The 12,472-nt window shown below is 47.4% G+C and overlaps 1 protein-coding gene across 1 annotated transcript in view; it reads right to left on the bottom strand.

Annotated features, from left to right (window-relative positions):
* The window catches only part of LOC101137046 (protein S100-A7), a 61,796-nt gene extending 53,840 nt beyond the window's left edge, over positions 1-7,956 (bottom strand). The window contains exon 1 of the mRNA XM_063695030.1: positions 7,864-7,956. The gene's annotated coding sequence lies outside the window, so the exon portion shown is untranslated. The remainder of the gene's footprint in view (positions 1-7,863) is intronic.
* Positions 7,957-12,472: the final 4,516 nt, after the last annotated feature.

The following is a 12,472-nucleotide window of genomic DNA, read 5'->3' as shown; positions in this document are numbered from 1 at the left end:
GACAGAATAAATTGCATGAACAGATCATGGAGGTGCAAAAGGGCATGGCAAGATCAGGAGACCAGGCAAGTGTCTGGCATGTGTGCCATGCTCCCTCTTTCTGCCAGCAGGGGGTGTCCTTAGCAAACTGCAGGGAGGCCGGTGCATTTGGCGCCATAGAAATGGGGCTAGTGGATGTTTTATCCCCACTTTGGTGCTTGGCAAACAACACTCACCACAATAATCAGTATTTCTACACAAAGGAAGCACATCCCCCTATTAATACAACTTCAACATCCTCTTTGTAAAATATTAATACTGGCTTTATTATGCTTTGGTGCATTTTGTTTGTTTCCACTTTAATCTTTCAAACATCATAATCTGTTATTCCTCTGCCTGAGCCATCAGGCCAAATAACACCTTGTACTCACATGTTGTTATAACCCCAAACTTCTCTACGCATAACTGGAGCAAAGGTTTCTTTTGTCTCTAAAAATATCTCTGCCCAGGGCACAGATCCAGGCCTAGGGAAGGGGGCAAATTGATGAAAAAATAAACAGAAGAAAAGACTGAGGCAAAATTGAGAAGGGCCTTGGGTGCAAGCCTGAGGAGTTAGATCTTGTTCTATGGGTATTATAGGAAGTCAATATAGGATTTTAAGCTACAGACCAGTTTTATTAGCAAAAAAGGCAAATGTTTTCTTTTTGTTGTTTTTGTTGTTCGGTTGATTGGTGCTATTTGAGAGTGAGTCTCACTCTGTCGCCCAGGCTGGAGTGCAATGGTGCAATCTTGGCTCACTGCAACCTCCACCTCCCAGGTTCAAGCAATTCTTCCGCCTCAGCCTCCAGAGTAGCTGGGATTACAGGCATGCATCACTACACCCGGCTAATTTTTGTATTTTTAGAAGAGACAGGGTTTTGCCATGTTGGCCAGGCTGGTCTCGAACTCCCAACCTCAAGTGATCCACCCTCTTCAGCCTCCCAAAGTGCTGGGATTACACGTGTGAACCACCGCACCCAGCCCAAAGAGCCAAATGTAACAGCAATGTGGAAGACAAATTGGGACTGAGAAGTCTAGCTCAGTCTTTTCCTTACACGGCAGGGCTGCCCATCACTGGGGCAATGTGACTTGAGATTTGACCCTAAAGAAGAGCAGAGGGGTCTGGCTTCTGCTCCAGCCAGCTGTTGTTCAAACATCTGGCCAACAGTTTCTCCCTTGGCAATCCCAGCACTCTGCTAGACCCCGCAGGCCTCTCCGCAGGCAAGACCACGACGATTGGAGACTGGATGGTCGGCAGGGGGAGCCAAAGGACCGGTAGTGGCAGCCCAAGGCTGGCCCGGTCTCCTGCCACGTGGAGGAAAAGGTAGATGGCAGTGTCCAGGGCCCGGGGCAGCTGACCCTGTGGGCTCCATCATTCCCAGGCCCAAGCCCTGACCTCAAATGGGAGAACCAAAAAAAAAGGTGGGGGGAAAGTCTCATTTTTATTCCCAAATTTGAGGCAGGAGGCTGGGGAGATTGACACCCACACCCATAGATTTTTTTTTTTTTTTTTAAGGTTCTCAGTTTCTTGGAAAGTTTTTTTGTCTGTTTGTTGTTGTTTGAGGCAGAGTCTTGCTCTGTATTTTTTAATGGTGCTTTTTGATTAACACAAATTTTTCATTTAAATGCAGTAAAGCGTTTTCTGGGCTATGTTCTTTTTCTTCTTGCTTAAGGAAACCTTCACCACCCCAAGGTCATAACGATCTTTTTCTATATTTTCTTCTAAACATTTTAAAGTTGTTTCTTGTTTGTTTTGTTTGTTTTGTCTTGTTTTGTTTTGTTTTTTAGAAACAGGGTATCACTCTGTCACCCAGGCTGGAGTGCAGTCTCATGAACACGGCTCACTGCAACCTCGACCTCTGGGACTCAAGTGATCCTCTCATCTCAGCCTCCTTACTTGCTGGGACCACAGGAGCAACCTCACCAGGCTAATTTTTTTTTTTATTTTTTGTAGAGACAAAGTCTCACTATATTGCCCAAGCTGGTCTCAAACTCCTGGGCCCAAGTGATCCTCCCGCCTCAGCCTCCCAAAGTACTAGGATTCCAGGTGTGAGCCACAGTGCCTGGCCTCTGAGAGAGTTGTTACTCACCAAATTCAACAGTTTCCTGATCATTCATTGCATATGGTAGATTTGTATGTTCCTAAACTAACACTGTGGCTCTGAGCTGCACACAAAGGGCACCAGTCAAAACATAAAACATAGTCCAGCGCTGAGCTCCAGCCACAGAACAATCCGTAATAACTCACACTCTCAATAACTTCACAGCTAAAAGCGGTATTTATTAACATATTTGCACAAGCAATCTGTAAGTAGGGGGAGGAAAGGACACCCAGAATGTCAAGAAGTAAGGGACATTAGCAAAAGTTGAACATCAGCAGGAAGGATCTGTGTGTTGTCATCAAAATGGTAATTATGCCTTCATAGGAAAATTTGGTAGGAAAATAGTAATGCCTGTTTTGGGGGGAAAGGGAGGTGTGCACTAAAAGGAGTTTGGACCCATTCCTGGGAGTGGTTTCCTCAGGGCAGACTATTAGTAAGTCTCTTCCCTCACCTAAGAGACGAAGAGCAGGCACATGGGGCTTTTTGCTTGGCTGGAGATTTGAAATTTTTGTGTTTTATTTGATGTTTTGCAGTGTTTTTCTAATTTTTTTCAAAATATATTAAATACATAGTTCCAGTGTTTTTTAATGCAATAAATTCTGAAAACATTTACATATAAAACAGGTATTCACCCCAGTATTTTATTAATGCAGGAAACAAATACCAAGATACAGGTATTGACATTTTGCTCCCATAAAACAACCGCTAAGAATGAGCCCTCCTAATCTCAACCAGTTTTTCTGTTGCTACGAGGTTTTTTGTGTGTTTACTTTCCACTTTTATTTGAGATTCAGAGGGTACATGTGCAGGTTTGTTACAAGGGTATATTGTGTGATGCTGATATTTGGAGTATGCTAATTGTCCTATCACCCAGGTAGTGAGCAACCACTAAAGTTAACCAACTTTAACCAAAACAGCATGGTGTTTGTGCAAAAACAGACACATACACAAATGTTGCTATAATCGAAGCTGCAGTTAGGACAGGGCTTCTGGAGTGGAGGGATGAAAGCAGCGGGGTCGGAAGGGGGTGTATCCTGGGGGAGCCAGGAAAGTACAGAAGGAAAGGGGAGTCTGCAGTGGAGGACATGGGGCAAGCCAGACTTGGAGAATTGCCAGAGCATGGCATTTGTTGTCGGGTGTGCTGGCAACAGGGCAAGAGCAAGAGAAGGAACCAAGGCCTTGGTGGGTTCCCAGGAGACAGGGTAGAACTAGCCCTCATGGCTGACCCTTCAGCCTTCTCACCATCAGGACCTGAGGTCCCAGCTGGTCCCTGCTCAGGGCTTCCTGTGAATAGAAACTTGCTTCTCTGCTCCAAGCACCCACCAGCTGCCAGCCCAGTGAGCAGTGCCATCCAGTGGCAGTCAACACCCTAATACAGACAACACGTGCACACTAGGAGAAGTTTTCCATTGCATCCCTAGGATAACTATACAACCAAAGGGCACCCCGGACACCTAGTGGGGTGGTGGAGAGGACCTGCCTCTGATGCATATGGTGGAAGGGGCAGATTCATGCCATTGGGTCAAACAAAAGCAGTAGAATGACAAACGGTACACTCTCCATGAGTATAACAATGCAAAAGCCAGACACAAGGGAAGATAACATGAAAACCCAACTGGAAATCACCGTTAGGATGGTAGAATTTTGAATTTTTTGTGTTTTTATTTTTGTATCTGTCATGGCGTCTTTTCAAATTTTCTAAGTTTATTGCCCCACACAATAGATTTCCCTTCTCTCAAGAAAGGCCAAGCTGACTGCCCACCACAGAGGGCAAATCTGCTTGCACCCCAACCACCAGCCCCTTGTCCAGGAACACTCACGTCCTCCCCCAGGCGGCAGGCTTCACCGGGCGCCTTTCACTCCATGCCCGCCCTCCCAAACCCCACCCAGCTCCATCACTTCTCCCTCTGCCCAGATCCTCCTAGAAGTGTCCCAGGCAGCCTCTCTCCCTGACTGTTCCCTCGTCCCCAGGTGTTCAAGATGAACAGATGGTCCAAGGAGCAATGGATTCATTTCTCCACTATGCTGGGCTCAGCCGGCTCGACTCTATTGTTTTTCTTATTGTTTTCTTCAAAATAATAACCACACATGGTGACAAACTGAATTTTACATTCTCTTGTTCCACCCCTCCCTACCCACAGTCCCTGTGGCAAATTTTTTTTCTTTTTTTTCCATTGTTGAGGTCAGGTTTTAGGATACCACAGTGACAAGACTGACGGGGCCCTGCCCTTGCAAAGTCCACAGTCTAGATGGAATCTTTGTTGTTTTGTTGGTTTTTTGGTTTTGGGGGTTTTGTTTGTTTGTTTGTTTGTTTGTTTGTTTTTGTTTTTGTTTTGAGACAGGGTCTCTCTGTCACCCCGGCTGGAGTGCAGTGGTGCAATCACGACTCACTGCAGTCCCTAACTTGTGGGCCAAGCAATCTTCCCACCTCAGCCTCTGGAGTAGCTGGGACCACAGTTGCGTGCCACCACACCCAGCTAATATTTTTTATTTTTTGTAGAGGCGGGATCTTACTATGTTCCCTAGGCTGATCTTGAACTCCTGGGCTCAAGCAATCCTCCCAACTCAGCCTCCCAAAGTGCTGAGATTTACAGGTGTGAGTCACCAAGCCCAGCCAGTGTATCTTCACTTAAAGATGACAAAATTAAGGATCAGAGTGGTTAAGTAGCTTGCCCATGGTCATGTCTCTAGCAATGGCACAGGGAGGATTTGAACCTGGTTCCACCTTATTCCAAAATCTGAGCTCTAACCATTACGCTCTACTGCACCCCTAATACTGAGCCTGTGTGGATCACTGTGCCAGGGGAGGTTCCCATGCAGACAGACAGGTTCACATGCAGACAGACAGGTAAACAGGTGGTTATGATCAGGTGCTGTTGTAGAAGTATGACAACATGCCACATGCACAGTGAGCTATGTTCTAGATCCTGGCCCAGCTGACTGGACAGCTGGGTTTTCCAGGACAGCAACAGGTAAGTGAGATCTCCTCTACCCTTCTTTGCTCAGGGAGAGAGATGTGGGGATTGGAAAGAAGCTATTTGGAGCTTGAATCAAATAATTCAATGCTTCAAACAGAACTGCACAGAGCTAATGGAGTGACCCTTGTAAAGAAGCTCAGAGGCAGTTAAGAGCCACAGTAATGCCAGGATTGCTGGCATTGAGACAGGGTCTGTCTCTGTCACCTCCCTCCCAGGAGGAGGGAGGAATGAGAAGTGGGTGATAATGTGTAATAGGTTTCTTTGGGAGTGATAAAAATATGCTGACAGTAGATAGTGACGATGGTTATACAATTCTGGATACATTTAAAAACACTAAACTGTACACTTCCAAAGGGCCAGTTTTATGGTATGTGAATTATATCTCAATAAAACATTTTTTAAAAAGAAAGAAAGTCTGGGCTATTTTTCCTTAAGAAGAAACACCTCAGGCTAGGTGCGGTGGCTCACACCTGTAATCCCAGCACTTTGGGAGGCCGAGGCGGGCAGATCACGAGGTCAAGAGATGGAGACCATCCTGGCTAACAAGGTGAAACCCCGTCTCTACTAAAAATACAAAAATTAGCCGGGCGTGGTAGCGTGCACCTGTATTCCCAGCTACTCAGGAGGCTGAGGCAGGAGAATCGCTTGAACCAGGGAGGCGGAAGTTGCAGGGAGGCGGAAGTTGCAGGGAGGCGGAAGTTGCAGTGAGCCGAGATTGCACCACTGCACCCCAGCCTGGTGACAGAGCGAGACTCCATCTAAAAAAAAAGAACCACCTCCACCTCCTTCCCTCTGCACCCATCTGCCCTGTGGGGTGTGCCGGCCTCCAGGCAGGGTGGGCACCCATTGGGCACTGGAGGCGTAGCCCTGAGGGCCCAACAAAATGATTAATTTTTGTTTCTTTTACAAGCAGAGAAATTTGAACATAATCATAATGAATCTATCATAGTGAATTCATCTTGGCTTGTATTTGTCTTTATACCAATGCAGTCATGGCATGTTATTTTTAATATTTTTCTATGAAGGAAAACGCCCACAGAGCCAAAAGTGCTGGGGCCTGTGGAAGTCATAAGGCCCTAGGTAACCCATGAGGAACTCAGTCTCAGGCTTTGCATGCTGCAGAGAATGATCAGAATTGGAGGGCCCATCCCTCCCTTCTCCTGGGTGTAGGACTGTGCCACCACCTGAAGCCTTCAGAGCCACGCAGCCTGGCTCAGGAAAGCTGCATCTGCACTCTTCAGTGCCAGGGAACTAAAGGCTGGGGCTTCCTTTGCAAGGTGCAGAGCTCCCAGAGGAGCAGGCACACAGACCATGACAGGAGGCGGGGGAAGAGGCATTCATTGAGAGGGGCATCTGTGTAGGATTCTTCCTAGCTGAAAACCCTAAACTGAGCCTGGAGGCAGGAGAGGGGCTTTCTGATGCTGTGGCTCTTCCTTCCTGCGGAGGAGGACTGGAAAGGGGTCCCTTGGGGCCCTACCCAGCCTCCCTCATTCTTCTGGACAGAGGGCTGGGCTGCTGTCCCCTGGACTTGGGGAGGACACAGGCAGGGAAGATGGGTGCTCAGAGGACAGAGAAAAGATCTCCTTGGACAGCCCACTGAGCAATGGCCAGTGGCTCGCCAGGTTTCTCCTTCTCTGCTCCCTGCTCTCTTGCCACACCCTTCCTGGTATGAAGCAAGACAAGCTCCGGTAGTGAGCCCCTCCCTGACTCCCTCCCCCTAGGCACTGCCTATAATGGGGTGGGGCAAAACAGCTCCCCTCTCCCAGCTTCCTCTTCAGGCTCCACTGGGTCTGTCCCTGCTCACCACCTGGACTAGGTCCCTAGGTGTCAGGACAGCTGGAGCTGTCTCCAGGTGTGTCATCATCACTGGCATCCTGGCCACCCAGGAGCCATACCTAGGCATCCTAGACCCCCTCTCTAGGCTCCATCCTACCTCCTCCCACCCTGTTACCCTATAGCCAACAAACCCTGCGTGTTCATCCTTGGGCACACGTCTGCCCTCTTCCTGCTACCCCACTCCACCCCAGGTCACATCCTCATTCTTTCACCGACCCAGGGCACCAGCCTCCTGGCAGGGTGCTCTGCCTCCACTCCAGGACCCCTTCTCCAGGCTCCAGGTCTCCTTGAAGTCCAGGTTTTCATCACATCACCACTCTGTTCAACCTTCACCTACTTCACGGCTTAGAGATGAGGCTTTCAAACATCTGTTTATTCCTAGAACCTTTCTTTAAAATAAAAACTTATGAGGAAGCCTGATATATGAAAAATACAGGGCTCTGGCTAAAATGGGGTAAGGGACCAGGAGTCTCACCCACATGAGCCACCACCCCCTCATGAGGAAGCCCTTAAGTTGCCTCTGAAGATCCACTAGAGCTCTTGAAGTTCCTATTAGTATCCTATTATTAGTGGGGAAAAAACTAAAGTGATAGTGCCTGAGGCTGTTAGGGATGCCAGGAAAGGCTGCTCTCATTTACTACTAATGTGAAGTGTGAATTGCTATTGCTGTTTTGGAAAACAATGTAGCAATAGCTATTTAAATTAAATATACATATGCCCTGCAACCCAGCAGTTTCACTCCTGGGAATCTGTGCCATAGAAATAAAAGCATCAGGCCAGGCGCAGTGGCTCACCCCTGTAATCCCAGCACTTTAGGAGGCTCAGGGGGGCGGAACACAAGGTCAGCAGTTTGAGACCAGCCTGACCAACATGGTGAAACCCCGTCTCTACTAAAAATACAAAAATTAGCTAGGCGTGGTGGCACGCACCTGTAATCCCAGCTACTGGGGAAGCTGAGACAGGAGAATTGCTTGAACCCGGGAGGCAGAGGTTGCAGTGAGCTGAGATCGTGCCACGGCACTCCAGCCTGAAAAAAAAAAGAAAGAAAGAAAGTTTATTTTGCCAAGATTGAGGACACAGCCTCAGGAGGCACCCGTGACACAGCCTCATGACAGGTCCTGATGACATGTGCCCAAGGTGGTCAGGGCACAGCTTGGTTTTATACATTTTAGGGAGACATGCGACATCAATCAATATATTTAAAATGAACATTGGTTAGGTCCGGAAAGGTGGGACAGCTTGAAGCAAGAAGGGGGCTTCCAGGTCACAGGTAGATGAGAGACAAAGGTTGCATTCTTTTGAGTTTCTGATTAGCCTCTCCAAAGGAGGCAATCAGATATGCATTTATCTCAGTGAGCAGAGGGGTGACTTTGAGTAGAATGGGAGGCAGGTTTGCCCTGAGCAGTTCCTAGCTTGATTCTTCCTTTTAGCTTAGTGATCTGTGTCCAAGATATATTCCTCTCACTGAAAAAACCACACATATAATAGGTAAAAGTGAGTGTCCAAGCCAAAAGAGTCTAGGAAGAGGCCCCAGAGCCCTGGCCATAGGCATGCCCCTTACTCTGTTAGCTAAGTAACATCCCTGGGCCTGTTAAATCTACATGCTGCCTTTGTACAAATGAGAAAAAGGTGTCTCATCCTCTAGGCAGAGGTAGCCAGGCACCGAGGTGGTGGCTTAGAAAGCTCAGCACAGGCTGAATTTCAGCCCTCACTGATTCCTCTAGCATGAGCTTTTTGAGCGGGACACAGATTGGAGGGCTGTTCTCAGCAGCTCTGCCTAGGGTAACTCCAGGGAGCACAGCCTTAACACTATAGACTAGACCGTCTCTAACATCCCACCCAGCTCTGGTTTATCAGACTTCTTCAATTCCACAGCCTCACTCCTGAACAAAGCAGTTGGGCTATGTATTTTTGTGAGATACCTATCGCAGCTATTAAATCCATTAAAACCAAGTATCTTAAGTAAACTGAAATGACTTCTGAATTGCTGTGGTCAGGCAGTTCCCTCAGGGCGAAGCATGGATCTCAACCATCAGGGCAGCCCCAGCAATAAGGATAGCTCCTGCCACACAGAAGGCACTCTCTGAGTACACATGTATTGAATAAAACAATAAATAATGACAGGATAGGTATCTTGGCCAACCAGAAACATCTCAAAATGCAACATAAAATATGAAAACCTTTTTAAAGTGCATCAGGGAAACAATTTGGTAAGAAATATTCAGAGGCCAAATATAAACAAAAACAGAAATCCAGGAAAATTAGAATAGCTTTGAAGCTGGGTTTTGCTTTGAGGGCATTTGCCAATCTTGGTAAATTGAGTTTCTATTGTCATAGTGAGAGGTGACAGCGTGCTGGCAGTCCTCACAGCCCTGGCTGGGTCTCGGCGCCTCCTCTGCCTGGGCTCCCACTTTGGTGGCACTTGAGGAGCCCTTCAGCCCACCGCTGCACTGTGGGAGCCCCTTTCTGGGCTGGCCAAGGCCGGAGCCGGCTCCCTCAGCTTGCAGGGAGGTATGGAGGGAGAGGCGCAAGCGGGAACTGGGGCTGCGCGCGGCGCTTGCGGGCCAGCTGGAGTTCCGGTTGGGTGTGGGTTTGGCGGGCCCCGCACTCGGAGCAGCCGGCAGGCCCTGCCGGCCCCGGGCAATGAGGGACTTAGCACCAGGGCCAGCGGCTGCGGAAGGTGTACTGGGTCCCCCAACAGTGCCGGCCCACCAGCGCTGCGCTCCATTTCTCGCCGGGTCTCGCCGCCCCGCAGGGCTCGGGACCTGCAGCCCGCCATGCCTGAGCCTCCCACCCCCTCCGTGGGCTCCTGTGCGGCCGAGCCTCCCCGACGAGCGCCGCCCCCTGCTCCACGGCGCCCAGTCCCATTGACCACCCAAGGGCTGAGGAGTGCGGGCGCAAGGCGCAAGACTGGCAGGCAGCTCCACCTGCAGCCCTGGTGCAGGATCCACTGGGTGAAGCCAGCTGGGCTCCTGAGTCTGGTGGGGAGGTGGAGAACCTTTATGACTAGCTCAGGGATTGTAAATACACCAATCAGCACCCTGTGTCTAGCTCAGGGTTTGTGAATGCACCACTCGACACTCTGTATCTAGCTACTCTGGTGGGGACGTGGAGAACCTTTGTGTCTGGCTCAGGGATTGTAAATGCACCAATCAGCACCCTGTCAAAACAGACCACTCCCGTCTACCAATCAGCAGGATGTGGGTGGGGCCAGATAAGAGAATAAAAGCAGGCTGCCCTAGCCAGCAGCGGCAACCCGCTCGGGTCTCCTTCCACACTGTGGGAGCTTTGTTCTTTTGCTTTTTACAATAAATCTTGCTGCTGCTCACTCTTTGGGTCCACACTGCCTTTATGAGCTGTACCACTCACCGCAAAGGTCTGCAGCTTCACTCCTGAAGCCAATGAGACCAGGAACCCACCAGGGAGGAGGAACAAAGAACTCCAGATGCGCCACATTAAGAGCTGTAACACTCACCGCAAAGGTCTGCAGTTTCACTCCTGAGGCAACAAGACCACGAACCCCACCAAAAGGAAGAAACTCCGAGAACACATCCGAACATCAGAAGGAACAAACTCCAGACATGCCGCCTTTAAGAACTGTAACACTCACCGCGAGGGTCTGCGGCTTCATTCTTGAAGGCAGTGAGACCAAGAACCCACCAATTCCAGACACAATAGCCTCCCAGGCTGGGTGTGGTGGCTCACAGTTTGTAATCCCAGCACTTTGGGAGGCCAAGGCAGGTGGATCAGCTGAGGTCTGGAGTTCAAGATCAGCCTGGCCAACATGATGAAACCCCATCTCTACTAAAAATACAAAAATTAGCCAGGCATGGTTGTGGGAGCCTGTACTCCCAGGTACTGGGGAGGCTGAGGCAGGAGAATCACTTGAATCCGAAAGGTGGAGGTTGTGGTGAGCTGAGATCACACCACTGCACTCCAGCTTGGGCAATAGAGTGAAACTCTGTCTCAAAAAAATATATATATAATATAATATATACAGAGCATTATTAGAGAAAAATAATCACTATGTATTACTACAAATATTTCAGAAGACATTACAATTCTGAACTTGTTTGTATCTTTTAGTATAGCCTCAAAAAATATAAAGAAAATGACTGAATTGCTAAAATAAATTTATAAAATCACAGTCTTAGTGGGATATTTCAACATGCTTCTTTCAGTAATTGAGAGATCAAGCAGACAAAAAAAGAACCTCAATAGGAAAAAAAGAAAACACGACTACAGAACACGCATTCTTCTGAAGCACCCACACAACTTTTATGAAAATTGACTACATGCTAGAGCAAAACAAGTCTGAACATATTTTGTAAAATTATACAATAAATCCCCTGCTATCAAAACACAATGTAATTAAAAATCAGTAACAAAAGGATAACTAGAAAAAAAGTACATGTATGAAAGTTTAAAAATATACTTCTAAGAAATATTCATGGGAAGATAAGAAATCATAATGAAAATTTGAAAAACGACACTTTGGCCAATCAATAAAGAAAAGGAAACCTTAAAAATGTGGAAAAATCAGCCAGGTGAGGTGGCTCACACCTGTAATCCCAGCACTTTGGGAGGCCGAGGCGGGCAGATCACTTGAGGTCAAGAATTCAAGACCACTCTGGCCAACATAGTGAAACCCCGTCTCTACTAAAAGTACAAAAATTAGCAGGATGTGGTGGCAGCTACTGTAGTAATCCCAGCTACTGGGGAGGCTGAGGTGGAAGAATCACTAGAACCTGAGAGGTGGAGGTTGCAGTGAGCCGAGATCGCACCACTGCACTCCAGCCTGGGCAACAGAGCAAGACCCTGTCTCAAAAAAAAAAAAAAAACAAGAACACAAAATAGATGGTAGGAATAAGAACAAATATATCAGTAACATCAATACATATGAATGAATTAATTGTTCCAGTTAGAAAAGAGAAATCAACTGGTCAGATTTTTTAAATCCATATGTGCTATTTACATAAAAACAAATCTAAAGCAAAAGAATACAAAAGATTAACAGGAGAAGAATGAAAAAATATATAACATGTAAATATAACCAAACAAAAGCTGGTTAATATAACGTGTAGAACTAACCAATATATACATTGTTTAGGCTGGGCGTGGTGGCTCACACCTGTAATCCCAGCACTTTGGGATGCCAAGGCAGGTGGATCACCTGAGGTCAGGAGTTCGAGACTAGCCTGACCAACATGGCAAAACCCCATCTCTACTAAAAATACAAAAATTATTTGGGTGTAGTGGCGCGTGCCTGTAGTCCCAGCTACTCAGGAGGCTGAGACCAAAGAATAGCTTGAACCCAGGAGAAGGAGGTTGCAGTGAGCCAAGATCATGCCACTGCACTCTAGCCTGGGTGACAAAGCGAGACTCTGTCTCAAAGAAAAAAAAAATATATATATATATATATATGTAGAGAGAGAGAGAGTTTAGTAACTCCAGCTGGTTACATATTATGTACATTTATAAGACAATATAAAACTTATTGGGTAGCTAAAATAGTACTTAGATGAAGTGTATAGCCTT

Source organism: Gorilla gorilla, chromosome 1 (genome assembly GCF_029281585.2).
Source record: "Gorilla gorilla gorilla isolate KB3781 chromosome 1, NHGRI_mGorGor1-v2.1_pri, whole genome shotgun sequence".
Taxonomy (NCBI): Eukaryota; Metazoa; Chordata; class Mammalia; order Primates; family Hominidae; genus Gorilla; species Gorilla gorilla.
This window is presented reverse-complemented; position numbering and strand designations above follow the sequence as displayed.